Source organism: Cervus canadensis, chromosome 9 (assembly GCF_019320065.1).
Source record: "Cervus canadensis isolate Bull #8, Minnesota chromosome 9, ASM1932006v1, whole genome shotgun sequence".
Classification (NCBI taxonomy): Eukaryota; Metazoa; Chordata; class Mammalia; order Artiodactyla; family Cervidae; genus Cervus; species Cervus canadensis.
This window is the reverse complement of record NC_057394.1, coordinates 9,712,039-9,732,978: the sequence shown is the minus strand read 5'-3', so window position 1 is coordinate 9,732,978 and position 20,940 is coordinate 9,712,039. Positions and strand designations below refer to the sequence as shown.

The 20,940-nt window shown below is 46.2% G+C and overlaps 1 protein-coding gene across 6 annotated transcripts in view; it reads right to left on the bottom strand.

The window, feature by feature from the left end:
* Positions 1–20,940, bottom strand: part of GGACT (gamma-glutamylamine cyclotransferase) — a 48,148-nt gene that overhangs the window by 16,261 nt on the left and 10,947 nt on the right. Inside the window, exon 1 of one of the 6 annotated variants that reach the window (XM_043478377.1) lies at positions 14,006–14,141. The exons of 3 other annotated variants lie outside the window; for them this stretch is intronic. The gene's annotated coding sequence lies outside the window, so the exon portion shown is untranslated. Of the gene's footprint in view, positions 1–11,929; positions 12,028–12,641; positions 13,280–14,005; positions 14,142–20,940 lie in introns of those variants that run through there. 2 more of the 6 variants (XM_043478375.1, XM_043478373.1) reach the window with 2 other exon arrangements.

Below are 20,940 nucleotides of genomic sequence, written 5' to 3'. Positions count from 1 at the left end.
GCCATTCCCTTATAGGTGGTGTGCTAACAAAATCTCCCAGAAAGAAGAGAAATAGACCCATTTAAACAACTCCTAAATAACCATTTTAGAAGTCAAGCCTCCCCCAAAGTGAATGAACAAAATAGTAACAAATGCAGCTGAGGCCCCAGCTAGGCCCAGGTCCCCTATATTTAATGCAGTATTTCACAGCTTTGGAGGAACAAGAGGTTCAAAGGTCAAAGCCAAGCCACTGCCAACCTCGGAGGGGCCTGCATCACCCAGGACAAGGGGGCCGGGCCACAGCAGGTGGCGGGAGACGTGGGGGACACGAGCTCAGCTACCCAGGGCTCCAGGATCCACAGGCGGGCAGCCAGGGGCCGACACTGTGGGACAGAATGAATTCGGGGAGAAGACTCTGGAAGACGACCGCCAACCTGAGACCCCAGAACAGCACCTCCAACGACAAAGGAGCCCTGAGCCCCGTGCAGGAGGCACCAGCCCAGCAGCCCACCGCGGCTGGGCACTGCCGGCCGCGGCAAGTCGGGAACAAGCGGGCTCCATTTCCAGGGACTCTGGAATCTGGACTCACTGCTTCCAGTGGCAGTAACAAAAGCACCTTCAGAATTACTGTTTGCTAAGAATATGACTAAAGACCAGTTTCCTCTAGAAGGATGTTGGCTACCTGGAGGCGGTCAGGAAGGCAAGAGGAATGCAAACCTAGGAAAGCTCACGCTTCCCTCAGGACACGCAAAGGAGAATCACCCCCAGAACACACGCGCACACACACAACTCCATTTTTAAAGGTTTGTTTTTTTTTTTTTAAAGAAGACTTTAAAAAATGAAAACACAACTCAAAATTAAGCCTGATGGGTTTTTTGATTAGTTAAGTGTCCCCAGAGCATTCACAGAGAAGGAAATGGCACCCCACTCCAATATTCGTGCCTGAGAAATCCCATGGGCAGAGGAGCCTGGTGGGCTATATACAGTCCATGGGGTCTCGGAGAGTCTGACGCGACTGAGCAAAGCATGCAGATCCTATCGGTGCTTTTCCAGCCCAAGTAAAATTCAATTAAAACTCTGAATTACAAGCAAGAAGGGAGTAGGGGAGGAAACTAAGGGCATATTACTGAACATGCATTTAAACACTTCACATAAAGTGGATCCATTTATTCATATTCCTGTGAGTCTGAGCATGCACCTGATCACTGCTCTCCAATGGCAGTCAGAATATCTTGAGTCCAAAATTCCCAGAAAAATGTCTTTTGTTGGAGTGACTGGGCTTTGAAGGGGCTGGATGCACTGAGCCAAGTGAATCCAAGCCTCTTAGACACTCTGTCCCCAGTTAAACAAGTAAAGTCAAAGCTACGTGACCGTCGGGACCCGCGACGCCAGCCTTCATACACCTTGGCCTCTGGCATTTGGGGGCAGATGTCAGGACCCTAAATATTACTAAAAAGCACGATCTGGTCTATAGTTGGCTTTTCAAAAGCACTTAAAAAACAACAGGCAGGCCACTCCTGGGAAACCAAAAGCCAGTTAAAATGTAAAAATGCCCTGTGGTCAGCAGAGAAGAAACACTGCCACGTTCAGTTTAACCACTTTTTCAGACTTTTAAAAAAATAACAGAACTGCTTTTCATCATGGGGCTTCTTCTCTTTTAAGATTAAGTTTACAGGGTTCTTTCGATCATAATAAAGAGAAAGACTCAGGGAAGCTCCACTGGGCTTATCCAGCCATTTTCCTAATTGAACAGCCTGATCATTTTAGTGAGGTGGTTAACAATTTTTTCTTTTGATTTATAGGAACTTTGTCTCCTTCCTCTCCCCTAACAACTTTCTTCTATAAAAATGAACAAAGCAATGTCAGCTAAGGACAAGAAAATCAGGTCTCTCTCCTCTCCCCGCCCTGTTGTGGGAGCAGCCTGTGGTCAGGGGGATGAGCTGTGTCTTCTTCCCCTGCTGGTATCTGAGGGGAAGATTACTGGAGGTCTCCCTGGTCTCTCAGGAGTTCCTCCCCAGAGATGAAATGACCGGGACACCATACGTCCTGAAGGAGAGAACTACCTGAAGAGTGGAGTCTTCAAGGGGCAACAAGCAGGCACAGGTTGAGGGTGGCTGGGGGAGAGGGTGGTCTGAGCGGAGGGAACGGCTGAGCACCCCTGGGGGCTGGGAGCCCTGGAGAAGGCGCTAAGGAAGGTGGATTTCGCCTCCACGTGATGGGGTAATGAAGGGTATTAGGTAAGCCTGGGAAGAGACAGGGTAAGTTCTGTGTTTTAAGAAATAATCTAGTGCAACCACAGTGGAAGACCATTTGGCAGCATCTATAAGAGCTAAGCCTTTGCAGATGCAACAGCCCAGCAACTCCACTCCAGGCATATGTGACACAGAAATGTGGGCGCAGGTTCACCAGGAAGACTTGGATGAGAATATTCTGACCAGAGTCATTTAGAACAGCCCCAACCAGATACTACTGAAATGTCCCTCAACAGTAACATGGGCTAAGCTGAGGAACACTCCACCGCGGTGAGAATGGACCAGCCTGTTCTGTGCAGCAAGGCATGTAAACCTTAAAGCAATGCTGAGTGAGAGTCAGACAGAAACAGCACACGCGGTGTGAATACGGGCTTCCCTGGTGGCTCAGTGTGAAGACTCCACCTGCCGATGCAGGAGACTCGGGTTCCGTCCCTGGGTCGGGAAGATCCCCTGGAGAAGGGAACGCCAACCCACCCCAGTAATTCTCGCCTGGAGAATTCCGTGGACAGAGGAGCCTGGCGGGCCACAGTCCACGCGGTCTCAAGAGAAATGACTCAGAAACTAAAACAACAACAACTATGTGATTATATTTAGTTTTTCAATTAATTTTTTTGGCTGCAGTAATTCCCCGACCAGGGATTGAACCCATGGCCCACACCAGTGAAAGGAGCGAATCCTGGCCACTGGACCACCAGGGAACACCTGTGCTTGTATTTACATGGAGGTAAATCACAGCCTGACTAACCTCTCTGCTGGACGTCAGGACAGAAGGACACCTGATCTAGGATGTGTTCCTGTTATGGAATCCATCAAGCTGTGTGACCTCTGCACTTCACTGTGTGTTATGCTTTCATAGAATGTAACATTTAAAGAAAACATACAGTATCAGAGTAGAAGACAGATTTGCTGAACAAGGCTTAAAACACACGGAAAACCTCCATGAACAAGACAGATATGAAATTAAGTGGAGGTCAGAAGTGCGAGGGATTTCCCTGGTGGTACAGTGGTAAAGACTCTGCCTGCCAATGCAGGAGATGCAAGATTTGATCCCTGGTCGGGAAGATTCCCCTGGAGTAGGAAAAGCAACCAACTCCAGTATTCTTGCCTGGAGAATCCCGTGGACAGAGGAGCCTGGCGGACTACAGTCCATGGGGTCGCAAAGAGTTGGACATGACTGAGCACGCAGACATGGGGGAGACCCAGGCAGCAGAGAAGTGGCCTGGTCTGAGCTGCACGGAGAAGCAGATGTTCCCCTGGCTGTAAAGTGGGAGGGGCCCCGCTCCACACCACCCGGCGGCCCGAGAGCCGAGGAGGGGCCCCCGGGAGGACAGAGGCTCCAAGTCACTTCACCGTGACTCAGACTGAAGAAGCTCTTACCATGGAAGAAAGAAGCCAACTGAAGCCAACTGGGAGCAAACCAACCCAGAATGTAGAACATTCTATGGGAGGAAACTTTATTAAAATGATTCATCCTGGAGTAAGAGATCTAAGTAACAGCCCTAAGGTGCAGACCTTGTTTGGATTCTAATTTATACCTGTCAACTATAAAATGGCATTTCTGAGATAATCAGGAAAATCCTATAGGCATATATCTAATTAAAAGATGACACACACACAAAAAATTAAAAAAAAGTAAATAAAAGATGACACCAAGGAATCACAGTTAATATTTTTAGGAATAGCTAATGGCATATGGTTCTATTAAAAAAAATGCTTATTTTTAAGAAATGCATACTGAACTATCTAGAAGTTGTAAAATATAGTGTGTAGAACTTTAAAATACTTCAAGTAAAATAAAAGGATTAATGAACTGTTGATCATTATTGACTCTGGGTAATAGATAAGTGAGAATCATTGTACCAGTCTCTCTACTTCTATTCTCTCTAACCGAAAAAGAAAGAAAATTTGAATTATCAGTATAAGAAATCAGAGATGGAACATCTATCTATCTGTATATTACAAACATTAAAGGGTAGTAAGTGTATATAGTGAACAACTTTATACCAGTAAATTTTAAACTTAAAGTGGAAAAATTCCTTTAAAGACACAAACTGTCAAATATCACTAAAGAAAAAAATAAGCTGAATAGCTCTATATCTATGAACTTTTACTCAGAGAGGTAGGTGGCTTCACTGGTAAATTCTACCAAACATTTAAGTATAAATAATGCCAATATTAAATAAACTCTTCCAGAAAATAGAAAAGGAAGGAAACTTTCACAACTCCTTTTATGAGGTCAATATTACCCTGACAACAAAACCAAATAAAGACATTCATAGCAAAGAAGACCACAGGCCAATATCTTTTAGGAACATAAACACAAAAAAGTCCTGAATAAATATTAACAAATCAAATCCAGCAATACCAAGGACTGTTTCAACCAAGAAATGTAAATTAAGTTTAATATTTGAAAACCAATCAATGAATCACCATATCAACAGATTTAAACAGAAAAATCTCACAATGATCTCAACAGATGCAGGAAAGTTTATTTGACAAAATTCAACAATTCAAGATAAAAAAAATTATCAGCAAACAAAGAGTAAGAAAGAATAAGAGAGAACTTTCTCAATTTGATAAACAGCATTCCTATAGCTAACACCCCTTTTAATGGTGAATAATCAAATACTTCCCCCTGGTAAAGAATCCACCTGCAATGTAGGAGACCTGGGCTCGATCCCTGGGTTGGGAAGATCCCCTAGAGAAGGGAAAGGCTGCCCACTCCAGTATTCTGGCCTGGAGAATTCCATGGACTCTATAGTTCTTGGGCTCGCAAAGAATTGGACACGACTGAGCGACTTTCAATTTTTCAGGTTGGAAGCAAGGCAGTGATTCCACTCGTCCCACTTATTCAATATGGGATATGGAGCCTTGCCAGAGAAATAAGGGCTTCCCAGGTTATGCCAGTGGTAAAGAACCTGCCTGCCATTGTAGGGCAAGTAGGAGATGAGGGGAAGATCCCCTGGAGGAGGGCATGGCAACCCACTCCAGGGTTCTTGCCTGGAGGATTCAATGGAGAGAGGAGCCTGGCAGGCTACAGTCCATGGGGTTGCAAAGAGTCAGACACAACTGAAGTGACTTACCATGCATGCAGAGTAATGAAGAAAAGGCATACACTGGAGGAAAAAATAAAGCTATCTTTGTTCACAGCTGACACAACTGTACAAAAAATCCTAAAGAACTGACATGAAAGCTACTGGAACCAATAAGTGAATTTAACAGAGTCTTAGCATACAAGATCAATACACAAAATTCAACTGTATTTTTGTATACTAGCAGAGAACTAATATATTTTAAAATATGAAATATACTAGTATGCTTTATAATAGCACCAAAAAATCTGAACTACATATGGACATTAACAAAATATGACCTGTAAATAAAAATTTTATACAGTATTGAGAGAAATTAAATATACAAGTGGAGAGATAGACCATGTTCTCACAGATCAGAACTCAATACTGTAAAAATGATAATCCTCCCCAAACTGAATTACAGATTCAACATAATCTTAATGAGAATCACAATAGGTTCTGGGTTGGTTTTTTTTTTTAAGAAATTGATGAGTTGATTCTAAAATATAAATAGAAGTTCAAATTAGAGAATAGAATAGCAAAAACAGTATGGAAGAAGCCAAACAAAGCTTTTATTTCTATATTTACTACAGAGACGACTGTATTTACATACATAGACGACTGCAGAATTAGAGAGTACACATCAAGATCAACAGAGTGCTGAGTCACACACAGATGGTCCTCAATTTCGTTCCTCCCCGACAACAAAAATCAGCATCCTTCCACCAACGAAAGTGCCTCTGGGGAGCCGGGGGGCCCAGCACCATTCGCCCAGGGACTCAGGAGGAGTCCGGCGCCCCTGTGCATCAGGTAATGGGGCTGTGGAACCAGCAGGGACCATGAGAGGCTCCACCCCTCAGCCCCGCCTTGGGAGCACCTGAGAAGACTGACCTGGGCAGTCACCTAGACGAGAGCGCCCGGTGAATCCAGGTTTCCAGGGAGGTTCCAGCGCCCACCAGGGCAGAAAACCACGTGCTTGGACACCCTGGTCCCGTGTGGACAGCCTGCTTGGACACCAGGAGGGGCAGGCTGACCATGCCAGCATCACCACCCCCCAGCGGGGAGCACCCGGGGCTAAACAAGGCCTTCTCCCAGGGGGGAAGGGGGAGCGCCCAGCTTCCCCAGCTGCGGGACACTGTCAGAGAGTGTAATAGCCTGCAGCACTCAGGGTATTAAATCAGGCCCTCCAGGACTGGAGGCAGAGACAGATGGGAACAAGAGCAGATTAAGACTCGGAGGTCCTTAATTTCTGTCTGCATTGTGGACTCCACCAGGAAGCCCGTCTACAAGCTGCTGGGGAAGCCTCACCCAAGGAGCCCCCACCTGGCCTGTGGGGACCCCCAGCAGCCTGCCTGCCTTGCCCACACCTCCTCGACTCTCAGGCCGGCTCCCTTTACATGCTCCTGAGAGTGAGACGTGGTGAAAGGCTGGGGGACATGCACAGAAAGCAGATCAGGGAGAAATCACAAACTGGAGCTGCAGCACCGATCTCCTGAAAATGAGAGGCTGTCAACAGCCAGCCTGGCGCCTTGGGTGATCAGAAGACACACCAGCCTAAGAATCCTGCCACAAGGGAAGTGGGAGGTGTGGAGCAGGTGTGTTCATACAAGCTGTGAGAGAGCTTCGGAATCTATTGAGGCAGTTAGCAAAGATGGGAAGAAGTGACTGCTACCTCAAATGTGAAAGTAGCAACATGAAATGCCAAGAAACATGAACAATCAAGGAAATGTGACATCACCGAAGGACAGCAATAATTTCCCAGTATCCAAATCCAAATACGTGGAGCTCCACAATGGACTCAATAAAGAGTTACAAATAACTGTTCTAAGGAAACCTGAGCTCCAAGAAAACCCAGAAAGGCAAGTCAATGAAATCACAAAAACAATATATGAACAAAATGAGAAAATCAGCAAAGAGAGAGAAATTATTTAAAAAGAACCAGAAAGAAATTCTGGAGCTGAAGGACTCAGAGAAGGAAATGGAAACTGCAGAGAGCACCAACAGCAGAACAGACCACAAAGAAGAAGGATCTGTGAGTTAGAGGAAAGGAACTTGGAAACAACCCAGACACAGAAGAAGAAAGAGTGAAAGAGAGTGAAGAGAGCCTAGGTTAATTATGGCACACAGCAAAAGAACTGATATATGAATTACTGGAGTTCCAGAAAGAGAAGAAAGGGAGAAGAGAGTAGAAAACTTATTTGAAGGAAAAATGGTGGAGAACTTACCAAACCTGGGGAAAAAATCTGGACATCCACGTTCATGACGATATAGGTCACCCCATTATTTCAACCCCAAATGATCTTTTCTAAGATACACTATGAAGAAACTGGTAAAAAATCAAAGACAAAGGGAAAATCCTAAAAGCAGCAAGCATAAAGACTGTAATCTATAAAGGAACACCCATTAAGCTGTCAGTGGATTAAGCATGGGTAATATAGTCAAAGCGCTGAAACTGAACAAACAAACAAACAAAAAACTGCCAATGAAGAATATTCTATCTGACAAAATTATCCTTCAGAAATGAAAGAAAAACAAGGAACTGTCCAGAAAAACAAAAGCTGAGAGAATTCATCACCCCTAGAACTGCCTTATCAGAAATGCTTAAGGAACATACTCTAATTAGTATCATGAAAACATATGAAAATATACAGCACACTGGTAAAAGTAAACACACAGCCAAATTCAGAATACTCTAATACTGTAATATGGTGTGTTAACCACTTAATTGTGTATGAAGGTTAAAGGACAGAATACTAATAGACTTATATCTATAAGATGTTTCGTATGAGTCCCCTGGCAACCACAAGCAAAAACCTACAGCAGATTCACAAAATATAGAGAGAAAGGACTTGGAGCACACCACCGGAGAAAGGCAACAAGAAAAAGGGAACCACAGAACAGCCAGAGAGCAGCAAGACGGCATCAGTAAGTGTGCGCCTACCGATAATTACCTTAACGTGCAAACTGAAGTTTCCAACCGAAAGACATGGAATGCCTGGATGGGATTTAAAAAAAGCAAGACCCAACTATATGTTGCCTATAGGAGATTCACCTCAGCTTTAAGGACACACATAAACTCCAAGTGAAGGGATGGGAAAAGATACTCCAAGCAAGGGAAAACCAAGAGACCAGGAGTAACGATACTTAAATCAAACAAAACAGAAGCCAAAAATGGTAAGAGACAAAGAGGGAGGTCAATTCATCAAGAAGATATAACAACCATAAATATATATACGCCTCCAACCTGGGAGCACTGTTAAAGTTAAGCAAATAGTAACAGACCTCATGTACTCTGCATATAAGTTAAATAAGCAGGGTGTATATTGTCACCCTGCTTATTTAACTTATATGCAGAGTACATCATGAGAAACGCTGGGCTGGAAGAAGCACAAGCTGGAATCAAGATTGCCGGGAGAAATATCAATAACCTCAGATAGGCAGATGACATCACCCTTATGGCAGAGAGTGAAGAGGAACTAAAAAGCCTCTTAATGAAAGTGAAAGAGGAGAGTGAAAAAGTTGGCTTAAAGCTCAACATTCAGAAAACTAAGATCATGGCATCTGGTCCCATCACCTCATGGGAAATAGATGGGGAAACAGTGGAAACAGTGTCAGACTTTATTTTTTTTGGGCTCCAAAATCACTGCGGATGGTGACTGCAGCCATGAAATTAAAAGACGCTTACTCCTTGGAAGGAAAGCTATGACCAACCTAGATAGCATATTAAAAAAGCAGAGACATTACTTTGCCAACAAAGGTCTGTCTGGTCAAGGCTATGGTTTTTCCAGTGAGCATGTATGGATGTGAAAGTTGGACTGTGAAGAAAGCTGAGTGCCGAAAAATTGATGCTTTTGAACTGTGGTGTTGGAGAAGACTCTTGAGAGTCCCTTGGACTGCAAGGAGATCCAACCAGTTCATCCTAAAGGAGATCAGTCCTGGGTGTTCATTGGAAGGACTGATGCTGAAGCTGAAACTCCAATACTTTGGCCACCTCATGCGAAGAGTTGACTCATTGGAAAAGACCCTGATGTTGGGAGGGATTGGGGGCAGGAGGAGAAGGGTGCGACAGAGGATGAGATGGCTGGATGGCATCACTGACTCGATGGGCATAAGTTTGAGTAAACTCCTGGAGTTGGTGATGGACAGGGAGGCCTGGCGTGCTGTGGTTCATGGGGTCGCAAAGAGTCAGACACGACTGAGCGACTGAACTGAACTGAACAGACCTGAAGTGTGCATTAAGACAACAGCACAATTAATAGCAGGGAACTTCAAGACCCCACTTTCATCAGTGGATAGATCCTGCAGACAGAAAATCAACAAAGAAACATTGGACTTGGACCACAAAGTGAACCTAACAAACATATACACAATATTCCATCCAATGGTGGCAGAATAAACATTCTTCTCAAACACACATAGAACTTTCTTTAGGATCGATCTTATTTTAGGTCACAAAACAAGTTTTAGCAAATTTAAGAATACTGAAATCATGCCAAGTATCTCTTCTGACCACAATGGTTTGAAACTAGACAGCAACAAGACAAAACCTGAAAAATTTATAAATATTTGGAGATTAAATAATATACTCCTGAACAATTAGTCAAAGAAAAAAATCAAAAGAAAATATTTAAAAATTTAATCCTGCCATTTCCAACAGTATGAATGGTATGAGGTACTATGATGGTAGTTATACTGCAGTATATTAAGTGTATTAGAACACACTGTACCTTAAACAATGCTATATGTCAATTATATAAGCGAATCCGGGGAAAAAAATCACTGGAACAGTCTTTTGGGGGTGATGAAAATGCTGTAAAATTAGATAGTGGTGGTGGTTGCATAATCTTGTGAATATACTAAAAACCAATGAACTGTATATTTTAATATGGTGAATTTTATGGTATGTGATTTATATCTCAATAAAAATAACTGGTAAAAACAATCAATGGAACAGAATAGAGTCCAGAAGTAGAGCACATTTGTACGGCTAGATGTTTCTGATTTAAGTGGCCAGGCAATTCAAGAATGGACCGTCTTTGCAACAAACGGTGCTGAAAAATGGACTATCCATATGCAAAAAAAAAAAATGAACTACAACTCTTACCTCACACCATATAAATATACTTAAACTCAAAATGTATCCAACTGCAAGAGCTAAAACTCTAGAAGAAAATCTTTTATTAGAAAACAGGAAGAACAAATAACATAGATAAGCTGGACTTCATCAAAATCAAAAGAGTCTGCCCTCAAAATGCATCCAGGATTACACGAAAAGGCAAACAGAGTGGGAGAAATTGTCTGCAAAACAAAAATTATATATTGGATAAATGACTTGTGTCCAGAATATACAGACAACTCAGAACAAGAAGCAAAAGAAGAAGCAAAAAGAAGCAAAAGAAGCCAATTAAAAATGGGCAAAAGATTCAAACAGATACTATATCAATGATATAGGAATCTCAAGTAAGCACCCAAAAAGGTGCTCAACATCATTAGTCACTAGGGAAATGAAAATAAAAACCACAATGAGATATTATCATACACCTACCAGAATGAGCAAAACTGAAATTACTGCTAATGTCAAGTCATGGTGGCAAGGATGTAGGGTAACTGAAACTCTTGTACCTTGCTTCTGGGAATGCAAAATGGTGCAGTAACTTTGGGAAGAATCTTCCAAGTTAAACGTATATTCACCATATAAACTAGCAGTCTCACTCTTGGGAATACTCCCACCATAAATGATTCATACATCTACATAAAGACCTGTACATGAGTGTTTATGGCAGCTCTATTCATAATAGGCAATAGCTAGAAACAACCCAAGTGTCCATTAAGTTACGTATCCATAAACAAACTGAGGGATATAGAGACAATAATATGGACAAATCTCAAATGCATGTGCTGAGTGAAAGTGGCCAGACACAAAAGATGATGGGCAGCAAGAGTCCAGTGACGTTCTGGGAACAGCACACCAAGGTGACCGTAAGCGGAGCGGGGACTGCTGAGGGCAGGGCTCCGGGAGAAGCCCGACCGGAGGAGCAGGAGGGCCCCTTCTGGGTTGGAGGAAATGGTCTGTATCTGATGATGGTGGCGATTCCGTGAGTGCGTAAATTTGTCACAACTCATGGAACATTTTTTAAAAATTCATTGAGCTTTAATTATTACATGGGTACATTTTTTCACACCCAAATCAATAGAGCCTATTTATTTTTTGAAAGGCCTATCAAATATCAAACATCAGCATTTGAACAAAGCCCTTTTAATCCACCGTGATTTTACTTGCTTCTTGTAAAACGTTCATACCCTGTGTATTTTAGGCCTTGTCTTCTTTGCCCAAGTGACTTGCCCATTCTCTCCACTCCAGTTTGAATGAAGATGGCTGAGAAGCCCTTCTCTGTTAGTTTCTGCCCAGGGGAGCTGCATGCAAGCCCATTTCCAGAGAGCTCAAACTGCCCTGGATCTAACTCCAGTCTCGACAGGATGGCATCATACTTCCTGGCTGCAGGAAGCCCCCTGGTCAGCCAGGGCCCCCAGAAGACAGAGTCCCTAGGGCAGCCAGCGCCTGCAAGGCCCGTCTCCACTGTTCCCCGCATGACCCTCCCGGGTAAGGACCCACAGCCCCCTCACCTGCCAGCGGCCCCCGACCCCGCCAGATCCCTTCCGCTGGCCTGCCCGTTTGGTTTGGTTTGTTACAGGCATTTCCATTTCTTCACATAATGGATCTCTGTTTTGCTAGACTCTTGTCCAAGTTTTCTGTTAATGTGTAAGTGTGTTCCTGGGACACAGCGTCCTCAGAGTACAACTGAGTTATTTTCTCAAGAACCAGGACATGTGATCGAGCAAGACTGCTGTGTATGTGGAGAAATCTCTCCTGTCCAGAACATCGCCCACGGCCCAGGCTGCATCCTCCCCCGTCTCCTCCACGGCTAGGGGCCGGGGGGGTGGGGGGGCATTTCATCGCAAGCACAGGCCCTCAGGCCCCATCAACCGTGCGCTGCCTCGAGTACCCAGGCCCAGGAAGCAGGCCCCTCTTCCCTCTCCGACCTCTGCCTCTGCTCGGCGGTGAGCTCCTGGCTACGCTCAGCTCTGTCTAGTTACACATTAACACTCCTGGGGCACTCTCACCTCTCAGGGTTGGTATTCCGAGCTAAAGTTCTCATATTAACCCACCACCACTTATCTAAACCTCCTGGACTCACCATTAATTATTAACATCTAAGCTTCCTTGGACTTTGTTTTATTACTTTTTGTTTTCTCATATAAGCAAAATTTCCATAATAGTCACACACTGCCCCTGTGAGCTGTTTATTCCTGATGGTTATTAAGAGGTGAGACTCACCTCCTGCCTTGTTACTCCCACTTCTGACCCAGTTTAGAGCTTGTCTTGCCACTGAGGGCTCTTCTGAGACACGAGGACTCTCTTCCCTGGTGATACAAACACCCGAACTATGTGATTTCAAAATGATCTCCAAGTGGTCCTCCTCTGCTCTCTTCAAAAAGAAAACAGATCTGCGCGTCGACAGCCTGTCACTTAGAAGAACTCGGCCGCTCTGCTGCCGAGGTTCCGTGCCACACCTCCACCCGGGCCCCGGGTGGGAGGGCTGCCGCTGTGGGGACTGGCTTCGGGATCAGACCGGCCTGGGCACTGGCGCTGGCAAGCGATGGGACCGCTGAGCCTCGGTGTCCTCCTCCGTCCGACCACTCAGTCGTGCCTCCCAGAGGCGGGTAGGCACCCGAGACGGCACAGGTGAAGCACCCAGCCCGGAGTCGTCCATGTGCAGGTACCCCACACACAGGGGTCTGTCTTTCTGCTCTGACAACATCACCATGAACAGGGTGACTGATAAACCGCATTCATCTCTCACAGTCAGAGGGTAAGACGTCTGAGATCAAGGTACCAGCAGACTCAGTGCTGAGTGAAGGCCCACCTTCTGGTTCACAGAGGGCATCTCACTGTGTCCTCGCCCCGCGGAAGGGGCAGGGAGCTCTCTGGGTCCCTTTATAAGGGCAGTAATCCCATCCGTGAAGGCTCCAACCTCATGACCTAATCGCCTCCCAAAGGCCCAACATCCAAATACGAACACGCTGGAGGTCAAGATTTCAACATATGAGTCTTGGTGGGAGGACACAAACATCGAGACCATAGATAGTAGAGTTATTGTGAATGACACAAACAACAAAGAATGTTATTAATTCTGCTCAAAAGATCACCCTCCAGAATCTCCCTGCCCTGAGAAGACAGCGGAAACAGAGCCTCGTGGCCTGGGACGTCTTCCAGGCCATACTTGGCTGCAGGGTGCTAAGGGGCTGTGTCCAGGGCCGCCCGAGGGGGACTGCGCTCAGCCTCGCTGGGAACAAACTCCCATCCTGCCTACGTCACAGGCTCGGCCATGAGGTCAAATGACCAGAAGTACACGGAAGCACTGTTTAATTTTTCCATGACGTCAGAAGCCCCTGCCCACCAACTCTAGATATTCTATACAACAAAATCCAGGGAGGGTAACATGTTGATTTCCACCCTCATATACACACCGCAGTTCTGCATCAACACCACCCTCTCCAAACCTGGCGTGACCGACAACCACAACCAGTGCTCAGACAGCGCTTACTGGGAGCCGAGTACAGCTCCAAGAGCCTCGTACATCTTCACTGATTTAATCCTTGCAGCAACCTACGAAGCAGGCACCTTCACTTCCATCTTACCTGTGAGAAAACTGCGACAGGAGTGTAGGCAGAAAGTGCTGGACTTGCCCAGAGCCACACAGCCAGCAGGCGCAGACCGGCCGCCTCCAGAGTTCAGGCGCACTTACCCCCTGCCCCGGCCCACGACAGTCTGAAAACACAGGGCAGAGTCAAAGGGTTCCTCATTCTGAATCGTAAGCAGTTTATCCAGTTGTACTTGGATAGATTACCTTTACATCCATTACAGGCTGAATGAACTGTGTCCCTCCAAACTCACATGCTGAAGTCAGGCTGTGACTGCACCACAGACAGGGTCTTTAGAGGTGACTATGTTAACATGGTCACTGGGGAAATTTACTGCAACAGGACTGAGGCCTTAAAAGATCTGGCCACCCACATGCACTGGCCCAGAGGAGAAAGACGTGAGCAAACAGGGAGAAATTTTTTCCTTCCGGTTACTTCATTTTTACTGGTTCACCTGTTTAGCAAACACATCAAGGTATACACAGGCTTATTTCACATTAATACATGTCTCTGGAAATTTCTGTCGAATAAACAGGAGATTCTTTTCAAACAGCCACCTCCTGGCTTCACGGCCAGCCCAGAGCGAATGAGAGGAAACCGTGGTGCGGTTAACCGGCCCTCCAGCCTGGGGAGGAGCCGCACCTGGATGTCGGGCCTGCGGCCTTCAGGACCGAGGGATGAACTCCGGGGTCTGAGCCCCCCGTCCGGTGTCCCCCAGCCCCCAAGCAGCCTCAGGCACCCACCCACCCCTCCATCCTCTGTGCGGAGACGCCCCTCCCTCAGCCTCCACCCAGCACCCTGGCTGGGGGGCTGCCCGACCACTCCCCCGGGGGTGCCCTGGCCCCTCGCCCTGGCCCAGCTCAAGCTGGACCCCCTGCTCGCCACTCCGCGCCATCTCTTCTCCCAGCTCTCTCTCGCCGGCATCAGACTCCCCAGGCTGCCCGTGTGGCCCCCTCCTCCTGCGGCCTCTGCCCATACCTGCCTCAAACAGTCGCGGTCCCAGCCAGCCTCTCCCTGCAGGATCCCCTCGCCCACCACCCTCACCCCCGAGCCACGCTGAGCTCCTGAGGCCAAGCGTGAAGCCCTCGGGGGCTCAGACGCCCCTGTGTCCGGTCCAGCTGTTTGGCAGCCCGGCCACTCTCCCCACCCCCCCATGACTGTAGCCTGAGCCCCACCAACTTGGCCCCTACCCCCCAATCCTGCCCAGAGCCCCCAGTGATAACCTCTACAATCACCCGGGACCCCACACTGACACCTTCCCCCCAAATCCGCCCCACCCTGCGCTCCGCAGCTCTGTCCTGCTCCGTCCTAAAGCCTCCTCCCGGCCCTCGCATCTGAGCGCACTAGTCGCCTTCCGCCCCACCTTCCAGTTCTCTTCCCTCTTGCCAAGCCTCTGAAGGACAGGGACCCACTGGACTTGTTCCCCACGGAACAAAACCTGTGTGGAGAATGTGTACGGGCTCATTCATCTGGTCCTGGGAATGCTCCTTTAGCCAACTGTCTCTATTTTGATCACAAAGAGATAAATGAGAACAAAGCAGCTTCCTAGTAAATACTTGGTTGAAATATTAGCATAACATCCTCCAGGTTCATCCATGCTGTTGTGAATGGCAGGCCTGCCTTCCTCTTTATGGCTGAGTAAATTTATATACGTGTGTGTATATAATCCCATGTATGTAATATAATATTGTACACATGCATATACAGATACACACATTTTCTTCACCCATTGCTTCCACACCTTGCCTTTTGTGTATAAGATCTTTCAGTCTATATTGATGCTTTTGAACAATCTCTAACTTGTGGATTAAAGAGGATTCATCATGTTCTGTATACTGTAAAAACAAGGAAGGCAAGCTAATTTTCACAAGACTTTCTAGCAAAGATGTTCTCTTAGTCTTCATCTATATGGAAAGTTTAATTAATGAGAAAAGCAAATTTTCCAAACATTAACATATGTACAAATACACATCTTTTCTTAGAAAAATGCTCTAAGTCCAAGTCATACAAAAAGGAAAACAAAATACATAAAAACAAAGATAATACCGAATTTAAAAATATCTTAGGCTGACTACAAGGTGGCCCTTTTCAAATTTAGTACTTATTAGTCCTCTGAATTTCCCTATCATTGTGTAACTATGAGGCCGTTCCCTAAACAACACTGCTGAGTATACACTTTCTCTGTAATCTTTAGGTTTGGCTGTGGGTCTTCGTTGCTGCCTGGGCTTCTCTTGGCTGTGGCGGGGCGGGGGCCTAACTTGTTGTGGAGCACGGGCTCTGGGCATGCGGGCTTTGCAACTGGGGGCCCGGGTTCATAGCGGCGGCTCCCGGGCTCTAGCGCACAGGCTCAGTAGCTGTGGCGCTTGGGCTTAGCTGCTCTGCGCCATGTGGGATCTTCCTGCACGTGGGGTCGAACCCATGTTCCCTGCACTGGCAGGCAGATTCTTCACCACTGAGCCACCGGAGAAGCTCTGAATGTACCTTTTTTAAGTAAACAGTTTGTGTTTACTCTCTTAGGATTCAAGGTCGGCCTATGTGTAAACATTAAGCAACAAAACTAACCATTTTAAAACCGTGGAAGAGATTACATTTTTTACTCCCAACACCTGGTGTCACCAGCATAACACAGTACAGGGCTGTCTGTGCTCTGTGCTGGGGGCACCACGGCGGCTGCAGCCAGGCTTTCGCGGGCAGGGGCGCCCCAATGCCCGGCTCACAGCTTCAGCCAGCACCCAGGGAGCCGCATTCTCAGGAATCACACAGGTTTAAAGGATGGTTTTTTTATATTTGCTTTTTAATTTTGAACATAGTGATGCAAGGAAAAGACGGGAGTGAAATAAACCTGAAATACTTGTTCTCTGGATGTAACAGTTCGTGACTGGTCTGTCACCACCCCCTCAATCTTCTGGCCCTGTGGGTCCCCTGTCTCCTCCCCAAATTCAGTTAATCTTAGACAGGCTTGCTGATAATGTGACCAGAAACTAAATATCCAAGATCTGTGAATACATCATTCCTTCACGTACTTTATGTTCAGGTCAGACATCAAAGGGGGTAGATGTCAGGAAGGAGAAACACAGTCCTGACATCATAAGTAAAGGCCGCGGTGTGGACCTGTGAGAGGACGCGTGAGAACTGTGGAGCCTGGCTCAGCTGCCTGGCCACCGAGTGATGCGTCTCACTACGGAAAGTCCAGGCACAGCGGCACTTGTAAGATGAGACTGAAAAGTTACAGCCCCGGTACTTCGCGACTTGAAAACCTGTGTTAAAACGAGGTAACTGCCTGGTGTTTCCTGGCACAAAGGGGTCCTGCAAAGCCCTCTCTGCAGAAGCTGGTTTCTCATCACTGAAGTCCAGGAACAGATCTGCTGACCGGCCAGCAGTAAGAAGGCACGGGGAGTTTTGTACACGCTCGGCATCTCATCAGCAGACTCTGAAGACGATGCTGCTTGGCGGCTGCACGCGGGTCGCCTGGGCAGACTGGTCCTTTCCACCTCCTCACATCTTGGATGAGCACCCTCCCCCCTCCAAGAGGACTCACTGCCTCCAGGCTGCCCTCTTGAGTCCCAGCCTGGAGCTTTGGCAGGCAGCCTCTCAGGTGACCCCCGTGATCCTGCCCCCCGGGTGAAGGTTGGATCTAGGGATTCGCTTCAAACAGAACACAGAGGAACTGATGGGCTGTCACCTCCGAGGCTGGGTTATAACAAGACCCTCGCTCCATCTGAGCTCCTTGCTCTCCGGAAAGCCAGTGACAAGCCTCTCTAAGTCAGGAGACGCCCAAGTCGAGAGGAACTGAGGTCTCCCAAGAGAGACAGAGAGGACCCAAGGCCTGCGGGCTGTCACGTGGGTGAGCTCAGATCCCCCTAAGTCAGTCTGGAGTGACCACGGTCCCACCAGCCCGAGCTAGAGCCACCCAGCAGAGTGGCCCCCAGAGTCTCACCTCCCCCCAACTGTGGGCGGGTGTGTGTTGTTTGCAGCCAGTAAGGCTGGGGTAACACATTCAGAGCGTCAAGTCTCTTCGTGCTATTCACAGCAGTCAGCCACTGTCCAGCCCCGTCTCTCTCTGCCTCACACTGCCCTGGGGGTTCAATCTGTCCCCCGCTCTAGGTTTTTAAATCCCAAGGAGAGTCATGCTAGGCGCACAGGAACCCTCAGAGAAGATGACCGAGCACACTGCCAGGACCGCAGGAGCAGGTGTTACTCCTGGCAGCGGGGGAGCGGGGACTGAAGGACATGTGCTTTTGCACTGGACGTGTTTCACTTCCTCATCAGGTGGAACCCTGATGCCTTTAGTCGTGTGACCTTGCTCACGGTGTTTCATCCCTCTGAACCACAGTTATACCACGTAAAAAATGGGGATAATGATGCCCACCTCCAACTCTGATGTATGAGGATTATATGAGATAATGTATTGAGTACATCAAAATTCTGGCACACGGTGATTTTAGTAAGTATCAGTCCCCTTCTGAGAGAGGATAAATCAAAGAATTATCATAAGGACTAAGCAACAGAATGTATCACAGATATGTAAGTACTTGGCACAGAGCTTGTGTCTAATGGATGTTAGTTCCTTTTTAACTCATCCATAAAAAAAGCCATATCCTAGTCATCTAGCGTGGTTGAATGGTGTCCTTTATGATGAAGTTTAACCTTTTACACACAGAAAAAACTGAATAAACAAGGCCTCTCTGCATCAGTAATATATACATTATATAATTATGAAATAATATTATAATAGCTAAGAGGTGAAAGCCCCCCAAGTGTCCATCAATGGGCGAACAAACAAAATGTGGTCTCTATACATCATCATCAGTCCTGAAGAGGAAAGCACTCCAGGCACACACTACAACACGGATGAACCTTGAGGACAGTGTGCTAAGTGAAATACGTCAATCACAAAAAGACAAAGACTGTTACGATTCAGCTTATAGGAGGTACCCAGAGTCATCAAATTCAGAGAGACAGAAAGTAGAATGATGGTTGTCAAGGGCTGCCGAGAGAAAGAAATGGGGACTTGTTGACTGGGTAAGACTTTCAGTTCTGCGGGATGAAAGAGTTCTGGAGATCTGTGTGCAACATTATAAATATACCGAACTGTACACTTAACAATGGTTATGATGGTAAATCTCATGTTTTTTAAAAACCACTAATAAACATAAGAAAATTAACTTTTAAGTGATGCAACTTGTATCATTTATGCCTTCATAATAACACACAGTCACCATGCTGATTCATTACGGACTGTGCTACAGACAGGTCTGTGCAGTTCGTGGTCCTGAGTCAAATCTCTGTTAAGCTTCAGGAGTTGCTCTGGAGTCTGCTTTCCTGAAAAATATCTGGGATTTTTTAGGATTCAGCTAATAAGGGAAAAGGCGGAACCTAATACATTTCACTAATATTTGTTGTTACCATTGCAGAATTTCTTTTAAGATGTTAAAACAGGAAGAAATTACATTTTAAAGTGGAAGAAAGTGAAATCTAGACTTAAATCTAACTACATTATTTGCCTGAGGTCATAATTACAGGTAATAATTATGAGAAAAGCTGGAAAGAGAAACTATATCCTGGCTCCCTCAACAATCCTCTTCTACAAGGAATGGACTTGCGCCCTCCAGAACTCTTCTGAACCGTACTGTTTAATACGCCGCCACCAGGGGGCAGCAGGTGCATTAGTCCGGTGTTAAACCCTGGACTTAAAAGCCCCAATAAATTTCCATTATGCCTTCCTCCAACCCCCTCCAAAAAATACATATATCTAAGACTTTATTAATACCAACAAGCATAAAGTTTAAAGAATATCCATAATAACTCTTAAAACAAAGACTTGCGTCCAATGGAGGTAACATCCTTACTAATCCCTCAGTATTTTTGATGCACTCTAATCTAACTGATGTAATAAAGGTCAATCAATACATTAGTTTTGGAGAAGGCAATGGTACCCCACTCCAGTCCTCTTGCCTGGAAAATCCCCATGGACAGAGGAGCCTGGTAGGCTGCAGTCCATGGGGTCGCTGAGTCGGACAGGACTGAGTGACTTCCCTTTCACTTTTCACTTGCATGCCTTGGAGAAGGAAATGGCAACCCACTCCAGTGTTCTTGCCTGGAGAATCCCGGGCACAGAGGAGCCTGATGGGCTGCTGTCTATGGGGTCGCACAGAGTCGGACACGACTGAAGCGACTTAGCAGCAGCAATACGTTAGTTTTAAGCCAAAAATGACTTAACCACAGAAATCCTTTTTTTTTTCATTTTGAACTGAATTTTCCTGGTACTTAGCCTCCGAGGCTTCAGACCACAGCAACCTGAAGCCCTTTCAGCCATCTGTCCTCAATCTCCCTTCCTTGGTCAGACGCATTTTTCTTTCTGATGCCCTTTGTCACAAAGGAAGGTCTGTCAATAGGTCTGACCCTCCAGCAACTTTCCAGAAGCAAAAGCAGAGTGAGTCTGGTCACAAAGTAAAACCTACATGGACACTGTTCTTCCAATTAGATGACAGTAAGGTCCACTCTTTTTAAACGATACTACTACCCACCAGAAGCTCAAGCCACAGCAGCTAACGGGTGAGACCTGAATTTACAGAAAGGCCCTATCTCAGCGATGACCATGTGCACCCCAAGACTTCAGGGTTTCACCTAATGTGAGCGGTGAGTGACAACACCAGGGACATTCTGGTAATTAGTTCAGGAGTCAACTCCACACTGACCAGCGGCCAAGGTCCTAACTCATCCAGTGGGAGACATATGAGCTTTATTTCACAGATCTCAAATGGTTTTCTTCCTGAGCTCAACATGCTTTCAGAAGGAAAAAGGGATTCAAACACAAGCATTTACTGCTGCCTCGGACACACAGGAGCAGTCCATTTTTAAAGGACAACAGGGTTCACATAGCTAAAAGGCACTCAAAGAAATCACTCTCTGCTTACATCCACTTGCTCTCA